Below are 23280 nucleotides of genomic sequence, written 5' to 3'. Positions count from 1 at the left end.
CAGGTTTATTACAAGCGAAAGAGTAATAACGAACCGTTTTCGTTGCATACAATTATACATATTAAGGTGTCCACTATTTTGGACTTTTCCGAAATTTGACTACGAGGCCCTCTTAGATTGATTCCAAGTAAATTAATAATCCCCTTCAAAGAACACAGAACTCTATCTAAACCCTAAACCCTCGCGCAAGCGGGCAGCCTAGTCAAATTTCGAGAAAGTCCGAAATGAAAACATTTTTAATACGTATACATATAGAAATAATCATATACGCGCCGAAATAGCTAAGTTAAGTATATATACTTTTCCTTCGCTCCGTATGATCCAAAAATTGTTGAAAAAAAAAAAAAAAAAAAAAAAAAAAAAAAAAAAAAAAAACCAGCGGAGCAGAAACGATGACCGAAACAATTCGATAGTAGACGGCTGTGCATATCGCCACTTGCATGTAACGTGTGTTCTGTTTGTAGAAGTGTTAGATATGTACGTACGTAATATAAGAGGAGGGGCACTTAAAAGGTATGTTACATACCCATCATGTGTATGCATGCATGCGTGTATGTATGTATACTACATGGGCGTCGTCGCTCGGCGAGAGACGCGTTGCGTGACTATACGGTAATACCTTATTTATACCCTATACCTAGGAGGACTGTAATACGCTCAAAGAAGAGAAGGAGCCAGTCCACATCCGGCTATAAGTTATACACGATACTATATTTACACATACCTTATAACCACCTAACCTCTCTTATGTACATGGATATACACTCGGTATACTTACATGTAAAACGCTGTCGATGCATTCTCTCTCTCTCTCTCTCTCTCTCTCTCTCTCTCTCTCTCTCTCTCTCTCTCTCTCTCTCTCTCTCTCTCTCTCTCTCTCTCTCTCTCTCTCTCTCTCTCTCTCTCTCTCTCTCTCCCTCTCCCCCCCCCCCCCCCTCCCGCCCTTCCTCCCTCCTCCTCCCCCTCCCTCTCACCTCTGGTAGGTACGAGAAAATACATGTGCTCAGATTTTCCTTCTCCCACCCTTTCTCGTCTTACTCAATCAATTCTTTCCAAATTGTCATTTTCTTCGCCTTTCTTTTAATTTCCCTTCTCCGTAACGTGTGCATTTGCGTAGTAGTGGATGGAGATACGCGTTCGCACGTCTCTAACATTATATCACAGTTGACACCGTGCAACAGAGTCAAAGAACTTTTTGCAATCGCCCAGATGGTTCACGTGATTTTCATTTTCTAGGAAAGATTTGCTTTTTCTTTCATTCACATTCGTTTTGAAATGCCAGTATTTACAATTTTACGAGAATCGTATTGTCACGAATGTCAAGTGGAAAACTGATTTTTTGCTGTATATAGAGTAGAGGCAGTTGCAATGAATCAAAATCGATTTAAGTACCTGTACGTATACGATAATCTCGAGTAAAAAAAAAATTGAAAGAGTCTGAAATATTTTTGGAAAATCTAATTTTTTGTAAAACGCTTATGCGATTATTTGGTAAATTCTTCAGTACGACTCTTTCATACTTCGTATTCTCAGTCGAAACAATGCGACGGTCTTTTTTTTGTCGGCAATTATAGACCTCAAGAACTGTTTATCGAATCCCTTTTTGGGATATATCGACGCTTACATTCATTATTTAGTAACCTGCCACGCGTACACTGACATTTTGATCAATGCAAAATTGTGCCGCGCGTTTTTCCAAAGTACCGCACTTGTTCCATACTAGAGCAAATTCGGACACATTATTTTCTTCAGGTATAAGTGATTCTACCAACGCATTTTTATGAAATTATTTTTCGGAATTTATTTATACGAATTTTATTAGACTTTTTATTTAATTCAACCATTTTATTTTTATGGTTATTGGAATTGTGGGCTACTGAATATTCTAATAGGTATGCTCAATAATATTAAATAGAAAAACGTTAATTTATTCCGAGTTTTACATATTCCTCGTTTATTTTTAAAATAAATTACTATTACTTCTATAGTAGAACACGATACTTCGAATCCCGTATCCTTACGAATAGATCGGAAAAATAGTTACTTTCAATGGTAGAATATTTTTCATTTCCCAGCGACACGACATCTATTTGAAGAATTTTCACTAAAGCCGGAAAGTTGTCTTTTTTTTTGGCTTTCGTAACGTACCCTACAGCTGTCACCACTTTACACATTATAAATGCAAAAAATGGCAATGTCCGAATGTGCCCCACTCTCCTCTAAAGTGAATTTCATATTTTTTTATTATTTTCTGTCTCACGTATCTCCATCGAATATGTGGCGAAACTTGTTTTTTCTTCATCTTGAATAGCTGCAAAGTGATTCCTCGAAAATCGACTCGTCTGACTTTCTTTCTGTTCATTGGAAAGTATTTTACATTTGCCGTTTTTTTCTACACGTTCGTTTTTTTTTTTTTATTTCTTCTTATTTCTTCTTACCTGATGTGAAACTAAAAACTGAGAGGCGGAGGAGTCGATAAGGACGATGGTAAGGGGGTAGCGGAGGGTGAGGGTGAAAATCAATGAGTGATGAAATTCTCAATAGATGTGTACGTATGTATATCAACTCTACATATACGTATATTGGTATGTATATTGTAATACATAGTTGGGGATCGATGAATAAAATAAGGGTTGACATTTCAGAAACGTTACGGTATATGCCTGCATAATAGGTGCATATATAGGAGTCGTAGCCACTGCTTTTCTTATCATTATTATTCCTTGCGAATCTGTCAGCTGCGCAAGTCAGCCGTCCCGCTGGACTGGCTCGTATCGAAGACAGGCGTAGAAAGAGAAGTTAAGCATGAGAGTGAGAATGAACAAAAATTAAGAAGAAGAAGAAGAAGAAGAAGAAGAAGAAGAAGAAGAAGAAGAAGAAGCACAACGAAGTTTGCTAAGAACGCGCGGCGTGACGCCCTCGTCAGGAAAATCACACCTTATGTATACCTTAGGTATACATATTGCATGCAATCGCAATTTTATTCAAAACCCGCCAAGTATCGCATAACGCTCCCTTTCGCATTTTTCTCTTTTTTCTTCCCTTTCTTCCTTCCCCCCTTCCTTTCCTTTGGCCCTTTCGTAACCCCCGGAGGGATTTATTTATCCCATCATCGATGCGAGGAGAGATTCAATTTCTTTTTTCCACTATCACGCATGTGCACACTTTCAGTAGCCGAGGAGGTAAAGAAGTATGGGTGTCGCGATACGCAGGTTCGCTTGTACCTACACACCGTCTGCCAGACTTGTTCTCTCTCGCCTGCAGAGGTGTGTACGTGTGTGTCTACAGAATATTTGAAAGAGGATAAAAAATACCCGCCAACACACTGTGCAGCTGAATGTTTTCTTCTACTCCGAATTCGCTTTTGCCTTACTGTATGCCCACGAACGCCGGCGTATGATGTTTGCTTGAAAAAAAAGGAGAAGGCGACAGGGCGTTGAGAATGAGAAGTAACACTAAAGCCGAATGAATGAAAATAAAAAGCATAAACAAATAAAAAAAGAATAAAAAGACTGAACAGCGAAAGAGATGGTATCAAAATTTGGGCTGCGTGGGTGGCGTACGAGGCACTTCTGCAGACTGCCGACGATTGATTCTCTCCATCTCGTCACGAAATTGAATTTTTATAACCCCTTTTTTTTATCACCATTTAACCTCAAGCCCGACGTTCAAGCGTCGGGCTTACCGAGCTACTGCTGCTGCATGCCGGATGCTCGGCTTTACAATTGAATTCGAGAACCGTTCGAGATCTATCTCTAACGTTTAATGTTGACGAGTGCGTGCTGAAACCGACGTGGCACAGAATAAAACCAAGTCATACAAAACACTCGATTATTTATATACAAGTTATGGTCCAAGTTGATGGTGTTTTTTGCTTTATTTTTTTGTTTTCGCCTTTTTTCAAACGCTCTGCGACTGCAGTTTCAGCCTTCTCATAGTGAGATTATTCGGCATAACATGTGATGAAAGAGAGTAGCAAAATAGATTTGGATTAAATTAGCTTCGTATAACAGTCGAACGGATTTTTCTTACGCAAGCAAATTGCAATGTGGAAAAGAATGACCAATTACGTATATACCGCTTGTAACGCACTTATTATACATATCAAGTAAATTTATAAGGTAAACAATTTTACTTTAGCTCTAGTATGTACGTATGATATGTTTCAAATGATGGTAGACACTGTTTTTAACTATTCCTTTTCTCTTTCAATTGTTTCAGCTGACAAACGCTGACGTGAGTACTGACAAACGCTTCTTTGGCTTTCTTACTCGGAATCAACAACGTGTTCAATATTGGGCCAACATTCTCTGTATTAACCGTCAATTGATCGCTGTGTAAGTATACCGTATGGTAAATAAAATAGATGAGAGATGAAAAGAAAAATGGAAAAGAATTTTTTCCGTTCATTAATGACTAACCGATTTTTTCATTCGTTGAAAAATTACAACGTCGTCGACACTCGAGATATCGTTGCTATTATTTTTTTCACCGAGGGTGGTATACAGAGAATAACAATTGTTGATACTCGTTTAACAATACTGTAGGAGATTCTGTTAACTGGACTCAAACTGCGTTGTGACGCGTCGCGTCGGTTCGCGGATTGGCATTTTTTCACATTCCCGACGACCATCTCGTTGACCACTCGAGCTTTTTGGTGTAGATTCGAAATAGCTCGTGTACGATACAACCATATACAGGGCTAAGACGAAGCGGCAGCAGGTGCCGCCGTAAAAATTGAAATTTTACCCGGGTTATCGACCCCTTGGCCAGTCTGCATGCAGCAACGACGGCGATACCGTTGGCTGCATATGCGCGTTACACATCTTCGTCGGGAATCAAACTGCCGCCCGCTGCCGCGGTGTTGTGTTTAGGCTGGAAATACACCGACAAACGGTCGTCTTCGTCGGAAACTGATATTTCTGTGGATGCCTGCGCGTGGAACGAACCATTCGGAACGGAAACTTTTCTTTCCGAAATTTTGTTTATTTAATACAACGTGCTCGAAGTATACAATACCTAGGTACGAAATGTATCCACGGAGTTTTCCCTTTTTCTCGGCCATGACTGTCAGCTTGCCCATCACGGTGCGCTTTTACAGCTACTAAAACGTCAAATTTATGTCCGTTGTCTATTTTTCTTTCCCCGCAGGCTATACTTTCTCACTTTCTATCAATATTCTCCTCTTACGTCCAGGTCGACTGACAATCTGTATTTCTCGAATTAGCCTCATTTCAACATACCCACAAATATTCAATTCATACTAACTTCGGTAGTTTGTACAGATTGATGATCTATTGGATTTTATTATAGCTGCGGATGCAATTACGAGAATCGGGAGACTCCGTTGAAATTTTTTACAACTTTTCCTTATTTCGATTTCACAAATAGTTTTTCCCATTAGCTGAATTTGTTAAAAAAATAATTTGCGTATGTTTTATTACCTGGAAGAAAATGAATAATATAATAATATGACTCGACGGTGACTGTAGAAATTAGTCGACACTTTGATATTACATTTATTCAATCAGTCATTTACGATTAACTCATCGTCATTGTAACATTGAAAGCCTGAAAAATGGTTCGCGGAAACCTGGAAACATTCTTCACACTTCGAGCAATAACATTGTTACTCAAGACGCCAGTGCAGGACGGCGTTATCGATTATTATCAAAACCTATCGATAACGAATTTATCGGGAATTGATACGTATCTGTAATGTGTACTTACGTGTAACAAACGAGTCGTGGGAGGCTTCCATAATCATGGCGTAGTTTGCAGCTTACAATTAGCCTGACCGAACTTACCGTGAGATTCGGTCTTCCTCTCGCGCGAACATTCATCATCGTTAACACGTATCCGTATGGCGTATTCTAACATCGCTGTAGGTATTCGCCACAATGCCTTTACCTCGTTTCGCTTCGTTTCATTCTCGTTCGTCCGTTCCTCCTGACGATGATGATGATGATGATGATGCTAATGGCCGGCTTCTGCTATTTCTGCTACGATTTTCGCGTTTGTACATCTGATAGGCGGCGTACGGTTTAATTACGTTTTTCGACACCTTTATACGTCGTACCGAGTTACACATGCATTGTTTTCCCAATTAGACAGGGTCCGAATCGGTGGTACTGGATGCTGAATTTAAGGGAAGGCGAAAATTTTCCCGTTGTCTGTTTTTTTTCCTCCATCAATTTCAATTCTCGGCATGTCGTAGAGAGATCTCGTCGTCTGTTTGGGCGGCCGGTTATCAATTTTAATGCCATTGCCACACGGTAAAATTCAAATCGCCTTACTACGTTTCGTCGTAACCAAACGAACCGCAACGAAGTTGCAAAATTTGACAAGACAATTTCGCTTTAAACGGTACGTGAAACATACATATACGTATAATGTTGAATTCAACAGGAATCATATGGAAACTTGTTAATTTTTGTCATTAAGAAGTTTATTAAGAGTGGTTACAATTATACATATATACGTATATAATCATGTCTGCCTTGCAGTGAAGGAATTTTAATTAGCCTTATGCGGTTGTTCTACCCACGTTAATTTACGCTTTCAAATTATATGTAGAATACGTACATTCGTAATTTGAATCGTTATTATCCGGGGTTGTAGTCAAACCTCTCGTATCTGATGCAACTTGGCTTTGTAGCTTTAGGTGTATGACTGAATTATATACTGCTGTTGCTGCTGCTGTTTGGTACTGCAGTTGTATCGCGTTTGATGAAGCAATATAATATATACCTTGTACACATGTATATCTCGCATCTTGTTACATTATATCAGGAAATTCTCACAACGTTTGCATTCTTCTCGATTCCCATTTAAGAACAGAGCTCAAATTATAAACTTGCAAATATTACTTGAGAAATTACAACCGTTTCATCGCGGTATTATATAGATGTACATCGATGGAAATAGGTTATTGAATAAAATCCGGGTTCTTCTACTACATTTTTTTACGATTACGTAACGATTTTCGGAGTCATTATGTCTCTGTAACTGATTTGTTGACAGTGAGTTTATACCTGCGAGGCATGTGCATATTGCATACAATACAACGTGCAGTTGATATGATAAAGTGTAATTAAAGTCGGTTAAGAATACTCGGAATAACTTGTCAAAGTAACACGTCACTGCTCTATACATATAATATGTTCAATATAAAATATCTGGTATATGTATAAGTAGAATATAATCTGATACACATATATATTCTACTATACGTCGTACATGTACGTACAATTATACACAAACAATATATACAGTATATGTAGATAATAGATAATAGATATAATGTTTCTAGAAGTGTGTCAATTTCTCGTTATAACAGGTATGTACAAGGTGTAGGTAAGCATGGGTGTATACAACACAGGCAACGCACGGCGCGCGGTGGCAACGTCTGTAAATCACCGCGCGCGATTCGCCAGATGAGATAAGGGACGGTAAACCACGTCAGGCTTGCACAGCGAACCGATCGTATTCTTCTACACTATTATTGTGTTTTATTATAGCTTCGCTTAATTTTTCCTTGCCTCTTTTTATTTTACTTGGAGCTAATTGTTATTCAACGATTTATAAATTGCTATTGCCGTCAGCGTATTGCACAACAAATCGAATGTTCTGATTCTTTCGATAACAATCCCCGAAACTCCATACATCGTAACGTCACGTCATGCGTCATTACCTTTCGGGTCATATACAGGTACTTCGAAGCTCTGCCATATTCGCTCGAAATTGATCGCACTCATCGATCCCTCGATGCCCTCCTCCGTCATTCCCTCGATCCATGGCCTACGTACGCCCGGTTTTCACCCTGTTTTCTCTGCGGGTAAGAGAGAAAAAAGATCGACCTGACTATACTCAGCCACCTTTTCCTATGTACGCTGCAGGGTGTAGGAACTCCACTCAGCTCGAGTTACACGCGGCAGCCGCGTGACACGAGAACGACATTAAAGCCGCGACGGAACAGGCGATTTTTGCTTTATTTTTTTTTATTTTTTTTACTTTATTTATTTATTTATTTATTTTTTCGTTTATTTTTTCGAGTTGTACTCCACCCCGTGTGCAGGTGAACTTCGCGCTGCAATCATCAACCCTGCGGCAAAGACATACGGCATTTTTCATTGTCAGCGCATTAACGGTTGACGTCCAAGTTCCTTTGTTGTAAATCATGCAACGTCTTGATATTTCCCCATTTTCAAATCCCCGATGAGTAGTCACTTCTCGTTCTTCGCGTCTCTTTTCCCACCCCGAGTATCACCCAGCTCTAAGAGCTGAGTGGCTAAACCTGTTCTCCGGCACTCTTGTTCTTCTTCAATTTATCAACGCTGCCTTTCTTCGTCCACCTTCTGCAACCGCTCCCGTTATGAAACCCCTTGCATTTCCATTTCATGTCACTATTCGTAATTGCGTGTAGGTATGTATAATATGATGCAGAGTATACACAGAGTCTCTCTGTAACATGAGGTTACTGTTTCTCCGGACGAATCGGGCTGATCGATTGCTGAGCAATTCCAATATGAATACGTGCGTGTTATTCCGTATTCTGCGGCGAAGAAATGAACTACATAGAAGCTCGGCGATTTATATTGAGACATTAACGATTCGCGGCTGGGGAGAAAAACGATGCCGCGAATAGATTTTAGGGATTCCTCGATCTTCTCTTTCCACCCGTATCGACATCTCCATGCATCTGTAACCATGCCTTCAGAACCACCATCCTCTGACTGATTGATATCTACTTCTTTATGGCCTGATGTAAAACTCGAGGAAAAAACGTCGTTAACGACGATAAAAGAGGAAGAGGGAGAGGGGAAAAAAGTGAATGAAAATTCGATCCGATGACCGCTAACATTTTGTCTCTTAAAGCTTAGCCACTGCTGCTTCCGGTGCTGTTGCTGCTGCTCATGCTGTGTTGCCCTCGGTATAAAAAAAGTTGCGATTCCCCGGAAATTTCCTGCTGCCCCTCATATACTTCGCCATCATCTCATTCGGCTCGCGCTGTTGAACTAGTTTTTCTGTTTATCAGCCAATTTTATTTTTACCCTTAATCATCTTGTCGCAAACGTTACACAATTTAGACTCGGGACATTATATACAATTGGATAGTAAGTCGTTCGCTATGATGTTGAATCCGATAAACGCTTCGTGAAATAATGATCTCTCGTGAGCGTGATAGTGACAACGTTCCTCGAAAGCGGAATCGATCACAAATAATAAAAATGAGTATAAAGAAATCATTTGTCGACTGATCAGAGAGAGCGAGTATCCGTAGCTTAGAAGATCAACGTCAATCATTGTGAAATATTTTTACTGTAAAAAGTAAAACGTGCATTCTCCGGTGAAACGAGTCTCGTTAAATTAGCATTGCAGGAGGATCAGGATCAGGATTTGGATTAGGTAGGTGCACGCAATGGCAGGCGGGTGGATCTGTTTCTCATCGTCAGGGTTCTTGTTGCCGTTGCCGACAATGAGTAATCTTACTTTTCTGCAGCTGATGAACATGCGCGTTTGCATGCCAGGGTAGGCATACCTACCTACCTACCTACCTACCTACCCACCGCAACATCTCACGCGGGTGATTGCAAATTTATGCGCCTGCTAAATCCCGCTGCACGGCCAGGAGCCACGCCTTCGGGTCACTCGGATAACGCATCCGGCAATTAGCTCGACCGAGAACGGTGGGTATACCTGGATAATCAAACCTTCTTCCTCAAGCATATCTATCTCTCGGACATGACGAGGCTTAGGCGGTCGCTGATCCCACCTCCTCTTGCGTAGGTGCACGGGATCATTCTATCCGTCCATGGATTAACTCTGGTACTGTTTGTACGAATCGAGAAAGTCCCCTCGCGATTGATTAGCGCAGGCTAATCGTAGGCTCAAGGCTAAAGTTGCAGCGATTGTGCACCGCCATGGGAATTCGCAGGGTCCGATTAGGTCGACCGAAGCATTTTCTAATCGTGTATAAGTGGTTCGTTCCTTTCTCTCTCTTTCTTCTGCCATTTCACACCTCGGGAGAATCTTGGATCCAGCCGGAGGCAACCTTCCACCATTTTTCCGACAGAAGACAATGAGAGGACATTTGGACTCGCGTGTTAGCGTTTCTGCAGGTTCCCGTGTTCCTCTTCAGTCGGTTGGTCGGTTAGTCGACTCTTCTTCCTCCGTTCCTCCTCCACCAAGTACATCAACTGGTCCCTGAGTATTCAACGGAACGTTTTTCCGATAAAACTGCTATACGACACTTCCTTCCGGAAAAGTAAGACATTCGTAGCACCGCAATGTAATCTCGTACCCTGCCGATCTTCGTCGCATATTCAAACACCACGGTGTAAAAGCATGCTGCTCAACTCGGGGTTTAGTCATCCACCGATGACCAATATTACTCATCTCATCGAAGTAAATCGGGCATCTTGTACACCAGCATAAGATGTGTGACCGAATTTGCGTCCATCCGCATCTCACAGAGTGTGGTTTCATTTAACTCCGAGTTTTACTTGATTCGGAACTTTTGCGCCTTGTACCTTGTTGCTTGCTTGGGAGTAGACAGTCTGTCGTATCAAGTTACCGTATGTACACCTCACGTCGCACACAAGTCGGATTCGCACGGTGGAGCTTCGCGTGAAACAACCGGTCGGAGCTGAGCTACTGTAAAGAGTCACGATGCGAATTCCAAACTTTGCACCACAATGGAACTACAACTCTCAGCTGTACATGACACAACCTACCTTGCAGAGCGTACGACAGAAGTATGGCTTTATGTCTATAATGAGGTTACACACATCCTTGAAACTAGCAATATGATGCATTATGCATGTTGTTTTATTACACTATACTCCGCGTGCTCTCATATCGGGGCGTCGTTGTTGTTTGTACTAACGTGATATTTTATCGCCGCTGACCGTGACGGTTCGTGATTCAGGTAGGTATGTCGTCATCGGTCCCGATACATGCCCACCTCGTCTCTCACCGCCGATTACGTCACGAACTGGGTGAGTCCGCGTGTTCTTCCGTTATGTACCGCACACACGGCACGGCGGAGGCATATTGTGTTCAGGCTCGCTTCGGACATTTCGTCGGACTGCTCCAGACTATGACACTTTTTCCATATTATACCACAAGCCTTACCGAACGATCGCGCACTCTCGGACCTTGGTGTAAAATTCAATATTACGTACCCGGGCAGACGGCTGATCGGCCAGCCACCGTTTTCGTATCGATTGCTATCTCGCTTTAATATTTCACTAAGAAAAGAGAAGAGAGAGGGCGTATATGAATTCCGCAGTACCAGATTATAAGGTGGGTGAAATTCAGGCTTGCGTATGTAGGTATAGCACGTTCGGTTCCAGAGATCGCTCCAATACGTGGCACTCGCAGCACCCACGCTTTGCCTTGACTAAAAAAAAAAAAAAAAAGAACAAAAAAAAAAAGAGAAAAGAAGAAAAGAAAACATATCGCCGTGACGATACTTCTTCTGTGGTTTCATTTTTAGATATCAATTAATTATTATTCGGTATCTTTCTCCTATACTAACGCGATACCCTCCCATGATACTCACTGCATTCAGGCAGAGAAACGATGTTGCGCAACGCGTGTCGTGCACCGTTGAACTCTGACCTCTCTCCTCACGGTATGTGCCAGCCTAGCTCTCGCCTCTCTATGCACGCTACATATGTACGTTACGTGCTTATATATAAATTGTCAATTTAACTAACGCTCTCCGCAAAACCACCGTGACTGCAGTCAGTTACAGCTGTATACTTAACTCCGCGTTAGAGCCACGAGCAGCGGGAATTCATTCGGTCCTCGCGTTTTAGGGTACAAATGTACCTACCATACTTTATACCTGCGCACAGTACACACATTCGCATGTATAAAAATATTTTCCCACATACTCTCGACTCTTTTAGAGCCTTTGTCTGAATTTAGTGACCCGTTCCGCAATTTTGTGCACTGTTGTCATTCTTTCTAGTTGTTATATCCCATATATTTCATTTATAGGCGTAGGTATGATGCAAAAAAAAATTGTTTTTTCTTCCTGAGTGAATAACAAAATGAAAATAAAACAGGTTCATATCTATGTTTTTATGTTTATGGATACGAGTATTTTTATTTATTTTTTTTGTTCCTTGTTTCACGTTAGCGCTAAAGCTGGAGCGCAAGATAACGTTGCAACGTTAATTTCTTTTTTCAAAGTAATTCAAAATGATACAACCTTTCCGGTGTGATATTGCGAATAATAATTTTTTCGAGGTTAGTTTAGTGATGTAAACTTTTTCGTGGAATAATTGTCGTACATCTTGGGTTGTGCAGGGCTGAGAATTGTTTCTATGAAAAATGAAGAATTTAAAAAGCACGATGCGACCCCAAATGGTGAGAGATAAAAAGTTGTAACAATAATAATAATTCCAATACATCATGCCGCTGGTGTTGCCAAACGACTCGCCCTAACCCAACCTACTTCATAACTGCAATAATATTGTTCCTCCTCTCGCCCGGCCGGCAATTTATTATAAATTATTCGTAAATTAAAAGACTCGTCATGATTATTAACCGTCGGTATCTACAATCGCCCGAACGCGACTCGTTCTCCTTGCTCCTAATTTTTATTTTCAATCTTTCAACCGTCGACACAATATACTATTCGTTTGAATTATGTCACTTTTTGTTTCTCCTCCAACTGGAATGTCAGGCGGTTAATGCTGCAGAAGAGGGTGAAATATAATTCGCATATTCTGATGAAATATGTCAATTTCAATTTCGTACAGTAATTGTTTCAATTGAAAATGAGTGCAAGACCATTAAGCTAACGAAGATTCTTCCGCGAGTTCTTTTCACTCCTCAACGGAATGATAAACTGCGTGGAAATGAATGAAAGACAGGTCTGTGGATATTGGAGCAAACTTCATTCGAAATGAGACATGAGAGGTTCTCAATGAATCTCAGTGAAACCTGTACGAAGATTTATTTTCGTTGGCGCGTAGGAACGATGGCAAAACGGATTAGCGTTCTTTACTACTATAATGCTAGTTGTGCGTACAGAACCAGACACAATTACTTCCGTATGCGTGATTAACTCGTCCGTTACTGTGCGGGACGATTCTGGCGACTGTTTTAGCGTTTTTGCCAATTCATTCATGCCTGTTCGTTCCTTGGTTTATCGATTCTGGGCCGTAGCCAACGGTCGTATGGTCCAGCCTCTTAATGACCTTCTTACGCCGAGAAGGTACAACTGTATGTACATCCCGGGTTGTCTGGCCTTTTTTTCTTTTTACTAATTTTTTCTTGCATCTTCCTCGTGCTCCTTCTTGGCCTTTCAGCGATTTAGCCCGACGCGTAAAAACACTTTTCTACACTGTCTGGAGAATTCGAATATGGAAATAGAAAAATAAACACTTGGGCGTGACTTCTGAAGTCGGTCTTCTCGAGACTGTGACAATGATAATAACAACGAGCAGTTTTTCTATCCTCCTTCGGGTGTCTCGCTCGATACAAAGAGAATTACGCTCTCTTAAGGTCTGTTCTAAATTATTCGCAAGATGAGGAGAACGACACCGCGTATAATAGTTGGCCAAGTGAAAGACAAACGAATAACAAGGGTTTGCTCGTTGTTTCCCGGGTAGGCACCTACCCCAGCTTACAACACAAAGTCGAATGAATAAGTGTAAAAGTCTAGCGTGCGTCGGAGAATTAGACATCTTGGGTGAACAGCCGGTGTAGCACGAAGAGCTCATTGTCCGTCACAGAGAGACTCGAGAGTTTCTTCACGTTGTACTTTATACTCCGGCAACTTTGACGCAATGCCAATCCGGTGACAGATACACACGGGTAAAATTTCGATAGCTGAAAACTCACGAGCCCGCGTCTCTTTAATAATCTTCTCAGTTTTCTTTTCAACGTTGAACACCAAGTTTGCCGACGGCTGGACTCCTCGGTCATGGGTAGAAGTTTCCAAACTTGCTGAAATTCCAGGCCATGTGCTTATGTGGGTGACTGACGATGAGTCACATACCGATTGTACCTATCCATCATGCCTCGGCGAACTTCACCGAGGGAGAATTGGCAGCAATAAACCTGGAGACGTTCTCCCTTATACCCACTTGTCAAGGAATTACGGACCTCCCTGGCTTTACTTCTGCAACTGTCAGACCTCAGACTTGGCTCATTTTGCTGCGTTCCTATTTGAATGTTTCGCGTATGCCACGCGGTGACAGCTGCTGTCCAACCGTGACAGGAAAATCTGTCATCATTCCACTTCGCTCGTCAGTAAAATCAACAATTCCCTCACTTTCAACGTAGCTTGCTCTCATTACTTTATGCCATTCTGCTCTTACGCTGCACAAGTATTGTTTACGGTTTGCTGACGGTTGAAATGTTATTGATCAACTCGCCTAGTATGTCGCGGTCCCCGTATCATTAATTCAAACATAAAAACTCTTGACAATGAGCTAATGGTTTAACGTAACGGCTTAACGATTCGCAGTCGTTCTGCCTCGCGTGTTTGACCCATTCCGGTTCGAACGACAGGAGGGACAGACCATGTATGTACCTACCTAATATTTTGTCGAACCCTCTGATACATCGGCTGACCCAATCCAGCGCTGATCACTTGCACTCACTTCACTCTCCCTCATTCAGTTGTCCATTGTGAATATCTACGACTTACTCATTGTTGTTTAATGGATATCGCGTCACGAGATTTCATTCGATGGGAATGCTTCGTTCATCGTCTACTATAAGTCATGAAGTGGCGTCGAGTATCGTTGGAGTATCGATCATAACACCATCTCTCACTTACATATGTCGTGTGCTATTTACCTCAATTCATAATAAATTCTCATTCCGTCGTCAATACCATGCAGGGGCACATTATAAACGAGGCTACAATCATACGCAGAAATGGCAGATTGGCAGGTGATAGGGGAGAGTAGAGTGGCTAGCGGAGGACTGTCTTTGAGTGACGAGGGCTGAATATTTCATTTGAATTCTCTGAGGAGTTGGATCGTCGAATCTCGGAAGTCACGGCACTGCACGGGGGTGATGGCACTGTGTTCACTTGAGAAATATCACGGAGGGAGGAGTTTTCGGCGACCACGGAAAGAGAGTTTGTAAGGTTGTCGACCAGCCGCCGGAAGGCTTGAAAGCTGCCTGCCTGCCTGTAGCGCAGCATCTTGAAAGATATTGTATAACTTGGCCCAAGATTCAGTCTGCAGTGCCTTCTTCTGTTTTAAACCGCACCGTCTCTCCCCCCTCCTCTCCAGCTCGCAGACGACGTTTTATTTTCACCAAAGTATCTGCAAGAGTTTCTCCCTCCTTTCTCCTCTCCGCGCCCATTATAACCATGTTTTACTCTTCTGCTGTTAAAATATTTCCACGCTTATACAGTTGGCGACTTTTTCTACGATCCTCTCTTTTTTCACTTTCCCTCTTATTCCTACACCACCCGCCACCTTTGCAAGCTGCTAACATCGTCGTCCTCGTTGTGCCGTTTCTTCTCTAGTTGCCTCCGGGAAACCCGTAAGTCAACTTTTTCCACTCATAATACGCCGCCATGTGTCGGGGGATAATTCACCGGGACTTTTGATCCTGGGATTCGAAAAACAACGGTCGCGATGGTGTCAAGTGACCGGAAATAATTCCTCGAAGATATATCGTGTCCTGTACACTTTCCTTTTTATTTTCTCACTTCCTTTTTTCGGTCGATCCTCCTTTCCCTTTTTCTCGTGTCGCCCGTTATCTGCCTCTCCCGCAAACGCGTGCTATGTAGTTGCGTAACCGTTTCTTTTTCTCTTTTCCCACCTCCTCTCCTCCGTATGGAGTTATGTGGCTGTATTATCGTCCCCTTAAACCATTCCAAAGCTGGTGAAGTCGCGTAGGGCCTGGCCTGCAGGGCACACATGCGTCATTAGTGTGCACTGGCTCGCCTCGCCTCGCCTCGCAGTCGATTCGAGCGAGCATCACGTCCGTCCCCGATAAGATTGACTCGACAAATAATTCACTGTATAGTTGGAAGTCGACTCGACTCCGTTTAGCCGACGACAGAGAAAAACGACGGGTGAATATAACTCGAGGGTATCTTTATCTTATCATCCTTATAACGCCTCTGCAGGGCTTGACGCGCCCCAGCCGATCGCATCTTTCTCACTCACCTTTTCTGCCAATCACTTCTCTGTCAATTCATGAACTTTCAACTTGCGTGTACGTAGTTAGAATCGACGTTTCGCATCGAAGGCAGTGAATATGGCATCTGTTTGCACACGTATATCGGTACGTGGTCTCTGTACTGAGGAGACAGAGCTCAGAAATGCATCAGCGTTAATACGTATATCGCGTAGGCATGCAACGACACGCGACGAACATGTATTTACATGTTTTCATAGTTCTGTAACCGAATCTCGTCGACTCTAGAGCCGGGCGATTTGATGTGCGCAGCGAAGTGGACAGCGGATCCTCCACCTCCTCGAAAGCAACATCTCCAATTCTCTTCTTCACGCTTCTCCTCGACGATCCTCATAGCACCTTTCTCGCGGTGTTTGCCAGTCACATACAAGCGTCATATGGATGAACTGGTTTCTGAATACTTGAAAGTTCGTCAAGAGCTTGTTGTCATTTTTGAAAAATGAGAGAATAACAAGGAGCGAAGAAGTCAAGTTCAGAAGCATGAAAAAGCGAACGTTGAAATCTTTTCGAGCGTACGGAAATAGAGGCGATATTTCGGAACGACAACGGCAACGGCACCGTAGAAGCGGCGACTGCATGGGGGGATCATTTAGCCATACCCTCTGGGCATAACCAGAACCGAGAATAACGTCCCATAAATTGTCGAAACTCGTTCAAAAGCGTCGCTGAACTCTCCGGCTGTCGCTGACGGTGCTGATGTTGCGGTGAAGAAAACGACGGAAAAAGTTCAGACAAAAAGAGGAGGGCAATTCATTGCGCAACGGCACATCGACACCGCTGCACACTGGTAGCGACTAGACTCCACGCGCTACATAACACCTACCGTACGATATCAGGCCGCAGGATGATATCCACGCAAGTGGATTCGGATGACACAGATGCGCGTTCGACATGGACGCGGGTTGTTAGGTACTCACGGCAAGCTGCTGTGCCTGCCTGAAATACAAGTCTTGATAACACGCATGAAGTAGAAAAGAAATATTTCATTACTGACATAGCAATTCGGCAATTTCATTATATCTTATTGTTTCATGAAACATTGGTTAGCATAAAATGTTTTGCTGAGCTGGCTGAAAAATCTGCTTGCAGTGCCGCAGCAAAATTTGTATTGTTTGTCTTTCGGTTTATTGTATATAGTCTAGAGTAATGAATCTCCATCGCAGTTCAGGTGGCACCGTTTTATTTCATCTCGTTTCATCACAACACCCTCGAGGTTTAACATCTGGTAAGCAATCGACTCGCAATCAGTGTGGCGCTTTAAAAAATATCGAAAAGAAGAAACTGCTGAATACAAATCATCTCGATCGTCTATCACTCGATTGGTTGCATCGGTTCCTTTTTGAGATGCAACGCCGTGCAGCAGATGTTGCGTCATTCGTTCTAGGGCGGTTAATTGCGCAAATGATTCAAACGGTAGAATCTATTTAAAAAAAATTGGTTCGAGCTTGATATCAGCTCAGCATTAGCTTGGTCGGGTAATTAATCGGTGAGTTTCCCTATTCGATTTTTACTTTCATCGCGTTCTTTTCTTTATAAGAAAAGAAAGAAATGAAAAGGAGACTTTTTTCTTTTCTTTTCTTCTCTTCTCTTCTCGTTAACTTCTCGTTTGATGATTTCTCGGGGCGTCGAAAAGGAGGGCGAGTTTCGTTCATCTTCGAGCATTAACGTTGAAATAAAACACACGCACACGTGGCAATGACGGTGCTGACGAATCGATAAGTGGGTACTCTCTCGCCTCATTTACAAAGATTCCGCGCAGAGCAAAAATGCGGGATCATCCTTTTGCAATGCTGTGGTAACAGCAGCAGCTGTAGCTTATTCCACACGCTTGCACCGTGATGCGGTGTACTCGATCCTCCGTCGTCGTATGACGCGTGCAGTAATATGCGTGACGAGAATTTCGTAACTCGCATCGCGAGGGACGGTTCCGCGATGATATTCGTCTTCATCTTCTACTCCCTCTTTTTCCACCTCTTCATGATCCACCCGCGCGAACGTTGAGAGCTTTGTAATTCGCGAAATATCCTCCCCGCCCTCGGATTTTATCTTCAATGCCGCGTGATTATCGGAAACGAAAGCGTTTGATGGAAGCGGGTGTACTTATACGTATACGGATTGGGGTTTCTCTACCCTCCAACTCATACGTCTTGGTTATTTGAATTTCCTTCTTTATTTCTTTCTCTTGGGTATAACTTCAAGGATCTGACTTAAATTTCACGACGTCAGTCTAACGCCATGCGTTGACTTCAAAGGTATTCGGAAATGCTGTAAAGTCATGAGCTTGGGATTTTGATTGAAACGAAATCTGGATTGTTTGTATATATGAGTACACGGTTCAATTTTAAGATTTGGCTCGAAAGCTGTCTCTGGAGAGCTGAGCTTTATTACTCCGGTTCTCTTTTTCGTTGTTAAACAGGAGAACCGAGCATCAAAGAGTAAACGCGGTAAGCCTGAAGAGAACGAATGAGCGACTCACTCTCATTTTCCGGGGCAAATCTCTGATATTCTCTTGGGGCTCGAACATCGTGTTCGTTTTACCAACAAGAGGGCAGTTCTTGGAACATGATGAAACGATTTTTCTTTCATATTCTTTGTCTTTGAATGATCGTAGGTATAAGCTGACATGAGTCCCCGTTTTCATGCGGAAGAGCCGTGTATCCGAGAAATAGGAATCGACCGATGCTCCTCATCTCTTGCTCTCCTCCTCATCTCCTCTCTCCTCTCCTCCCCTCCTCCCCTCCGCCCCTCCTCCCCTCCTCCCCTCCTCCCCTCCGCCCCTCCTCTCCTCCTCGCCTCCTCTCCTCCTCTCCTCCTCTCTCCTCCTCTCTTCCCTTCCACCGCACTAACGCATCGGTCGTTTCAATCGAGCAGATCGCTAAATCGCAAGATCGCGATAACTGTACGCGGGCTCGCCGCATAAGAAGTCCTAGGCAGGGCTCGTCGCAATCCGTCAGTTTGCCAGCAACAATGCATCTTAGTCGCTGATTAGATGCAGACAAAACGATAACAACGGACAAGCAAAACGTCGCCGATGCCACGTTGCACGGGCTGATTGCCGGTCGGAAAGGGAAGGAGTAAGAGATGGAGACAAACCTGCTATCCCAGTCTCTGGACCTGCATCGGTGCGCAGGTACAATAGGCCTACAACGAAACAGTAAATTCGACGTCCTCGCGCACGATAGGTATGAATCAGATATCCGCGGAAACACGTGGAATTCGAGTGGACCCGAGTTTTTCAAAAGTTTACTCGTCTCGGTTTTTGCATTTATCTAGTTACGTTCAGATCTCCTTTCCCGATTTCCTTTCATCGAATGCATAATGTAGCGAGTTCGAATCTCGGAGTTCTCCGGTAGTTCACCGCTCACTCGCTTCTCATGTATAGTGAGAGTTTCTTCTTTCTTTCGGTTCAAGAGAATATAGCAGGACGTCGCCGTCACTGCAATAAACCAACCTCTTTTGTAAGTTTTACTCCAACGAATTTACCGGGGAAGACACGTACGGTATTACGAGCGGTACTTAACTGATGCCGCACGGCTATAACGTGTGCCACTTGTGGCTCAAAAGTTTATGCTGCAATTGCAATTGTTAATCAGTACCCAATTCAAGCAGCGTACCTACCAAGCCTTCGTGTCAGCGTATTTGAAGACGGCGACATTCACCTGCAGCGGGATAATTTGTCGGGTAATTATTGTGACTATTCTGAGTTTGAGATACATTCCCGTTTCTCCCGAGGAGGAGATAAGGACGTCTGGACTCGCGCGTTTTGAAACACCCAGTATAACAGGGCCGAGCATCAGAGCGCGTTCACACTCGTCAAACCAGTTTATCGGTTGTTTCCTACTCGGGGTTGAAGACGCGTTGAAGTCCCGAGCAGAAGAACCTGTGCCGCTGATTCAGGTTGCGACTCAAGGGTACTTCCCTGTTTTTGTGGCAATCTCAACGAATCGCAAAGCCTCGCCGATTCTCAGTCTGAAACTTAACGTCGAAGAAGAGGATTTAGTCTGACATTTAATCGTGTCGACTGCACGAGCGTGTGGCAAATCGTGACCTTGAACACCATCGGATCAGGTTTTTATTTTGTCTTATTGTTAGAGAAGAAAAATCCAAGTGAATAATGCGAATGATTGTACAATAAAACCGGGCAAACGCGATTGATAGTCAAGCCTCATCTTCGTGCACGAACAAATGCGGCTGAATTGACACCCTCGCTGATTTCGATTAGTGAGAGATCTTGTCAGGAATCGAGCGTGAGGTGGTTCGGTCGAAGGACTGGTTATGATAATCTCGCATTGAAAACATGCCCGATCAGAGGTTAGCGGAATATTATTCAAAGCAAAAAGTATCAATTACGCGAGTGATCTCCTCTGCAACATTTTGCATGCCTACCTGCTTCAGCTACCTCGTTGCGATATTACTGACAGTTACGAACTCCTCGAAGGAAGAAGTACAGCGAATTGCAATAGTGACGAGTACTGAGGCGGCTCCACCCCTGCGACGATGCCGACCGCACCGCACCACGGCTTGAACCCTGATAATATCCTTAACTAAAATCTCTTTCATTTATTTATTTATTTTTTTATTCGATCGATTGAACATTTCCTCGTACAGCTTGTAGAAGCCGTCGAAGTTGAGTAACCCAGAGCACTGCGGAGAGCCAATTTGGAGAAGGCGCAAGATCAGCGAGGTTGGAGATCGATTGATCGGGGACCCGTTAATCGATCAAAAACTCGATCGTGTTTATTATACATTGCAGCGGTTCGTCACGCCCTTCGACGGGAGTGGTATCAACGTTTGACAATCGGGATGGTCGAGCGTTGCGAAATCTGGTATTTCTGCCTGCCAGCAGCATCGCCAGACGATCGAGGAAGCCGCTGGCAAACGTTTCTTCCGGGGCATTTGTCTGCATATTCCGTTTTCGAACGATATGAAACCGATCTGGGCAAGAACCCCCGACGGCTCCTGAGTTTGGGCAGCTGCTTACGCGTTACAAATCCCGAGTTTTAGGATCAAGATGATAGGATAGGTCTTATTCACGGCGCAGAAGATCCACTCGACTACTGATAAATTGACCGACTGCCTTCCACCACGCGCCCTATCGCCTGGTTGGCAAATTCCTGCTGTTTAGATGGTGAAAAATGATTCTCGGTCTTCTGTGGTTTTTCTATTTCTTTTTCTTTTTTTTTTTTTCTTGCCAAATCCCGATTCCTGCGTCAAAAGCGAAAATGTCCTTTTTCAAACGGCGAAAAATCGACCGACGATGCGAATTCAAGTTTCCTAACCCTTTCAGCTCGAGTTCTGTCTTTTTTAGCGGGTGATTCTCTCCGTCGCGTTTTTTTCAGCTAACCTCAGCCTTCCCCCGACCAATTTAAATCATTCTTATACGTACTTTATTACCACTGCTAAGCGATTTATTTATTTTTTTTTTTTTTTTTACAAGCTATCTTCTCCGTGACAAACTTCGGACTCACCTTTAGACCCTTCCGAACTTTTTGGATGACGCCAAAATATCGGACTACCATATTTTTTATCCAATCTCAGTTTGCGAAAGGACGTAGATCATGATAATTATGCTAGTGCAAAAAACTACTCAGATTTTAACAATCTCTTCGACTGTAAATTTCCTCCGTCGAGTTTTATGAGAAAACGCGAATAATGAAGAAAAATATTAAGGGTGTAATTGATAGTGAGAAGCCGTGGAATTAATTACCGTTGCGGCACCGTCCAGCAGCGACGAAACAAAAACGCAACGAAGAGAATGAAGGAAAAATTTCGCGACAGAGGTAAAATGGCGCTGAAAAGTAAATCCAGAAGCCAGAGGGCAAATCTCTTACAATTGATCGGTAATTTGCGGCCGACGCTTCGACACTTGGACACCTTTGACACTTGACTTAAATTTGACACACGGACAGACTTTTGTCCGTACATCTTGTTCTCCACGAGGCTTATTAGCTTACGATACGCGATGCGCCGCTCATCGGTCGTTCGATCCTCTTATTTTTCTTCTTCCCTTATAATCCGGGCAACAGAGTTATACCTCCGACTAGACGGTGGTCCGAAGTTTGTCCGAGGTCACGTCGTTCCTAAACCGCCTTCTTTCTTCTCCTCCTTCTTCTCCCTTCTCTCCTCTCATATTTCTTCTTAACGATCGTGCCGCCGCCACTTTTGTCGCTCCTCTTCGTCGTTCGTTCGGAGATGGGAAACACGCGTAGAGACGAGCCGCGCACATTTACCTGGTATAACGTGCAATCGTAAGCGTATATACCCAACGTCAAAACTTTTGTAGTACACTATTTATCAGTGGTCGCCGCTCTCTCGGTGACAGCTTGTTCAAATTTTCCACACTCTTGTAGAATACGTATATTCTACCTCAGACGTTTCACATTTATCCGGGTGTTACTACAGCCTCGCGAAAAGATGAAGAGCCACGGTACCGATTTACTTTCAATGCCTAAACTGGGTCGGATCTCACTTTCGGCTTATTCGGCATTGAAATACTGACGGCATGGAAAAATGAAAAATGAATATTATTTCTGTACTTCGATTTGCTGGTGGGTTATCAAATGTATTGAGAAATTAATCGATTCAAGATTCATAGAATTTTATTCCTGCTTGTTTGCATGTAATTTATTTAATTTTTTTAACGCCAAAGGAAACGGAACAGAATGACTTCCGGCGATAGTCTTCCCGTCATGTAACAGAAAAAATATGTTCATCTTCTTTCCCTTCTTCTACCCTCTGAACAAATAAAGTATCGCATTCCTTTGCGTCATTGGCAGTATGCAGGTATTATAGTAAACGACGTCTATTTTTTCCCCGCGTCTAGTTATCTACCGTTTCTCTCCAACTCCGCTTCCTCCTCTTTGAGATTCTTTATCTCTGTAAAGATATTGGACGGGGCGAGAGGAAGGCTCTAGATGTAAATCGTGCCGAAATGGCTTCGTATTGTTATTCCTTTCTTCAAGCGATACACGCGACTCGTTGTCGTAGTCATTGTCTTTCCTTACGGCTTTGGAAACGAGCCTTTTTTCAACCATCCTCCTTCCTGAAACGATCAGACCAGAAACGAGACCGCCGTTGAAAACTCCGTACTTT

At 43.1% G+C, this 23280-nt stretch overlaps 1 protein-coding gene across 1 annotated transcript in view; it reads left to right on the top strand.

The window, feature by feature from the left end:
• Nucleotides 1–23280, top strand: part of LOC124307068 (fat-like cadherin-related tumor suppressor homolog) — a 147303-nt gene that overhangs the window by 29495 nt on the left and 94528 nt on the right. The window contains exon 2 of the mRNA XM_046768387.1: nucleotides 4222–4236. The gene's annotated coding sequence lies outside the window, so the exon portion shown is untranslated. The remainder of the gene's footprint in view (nucleotides 1–4221; nucleotides 4237–23280) is intronic.

The sequence above is a fragment of the Neodiprion virginianus genome, chromosome 6, assembly GCF_021901495.1.
Source record: "Neodiprion virginianus isolate iyNeoVirg1 chromosome 6, iyNeoVirg1.1, whole genome shotgun sequence".
Classification (NCBI taxonomy): domain Eukaryota; kingdom Metazoa; phylum Arthropoda; class Insecta; order Hymenoptera; family Diprionidae; genus Neodiprion; species Neodiprion virginianus.
The sequence above is the reverse complement of the archived record's forward strand: the minus strand, read 5'-3'. Positions and strand labels throughout refer to the sequence as shown.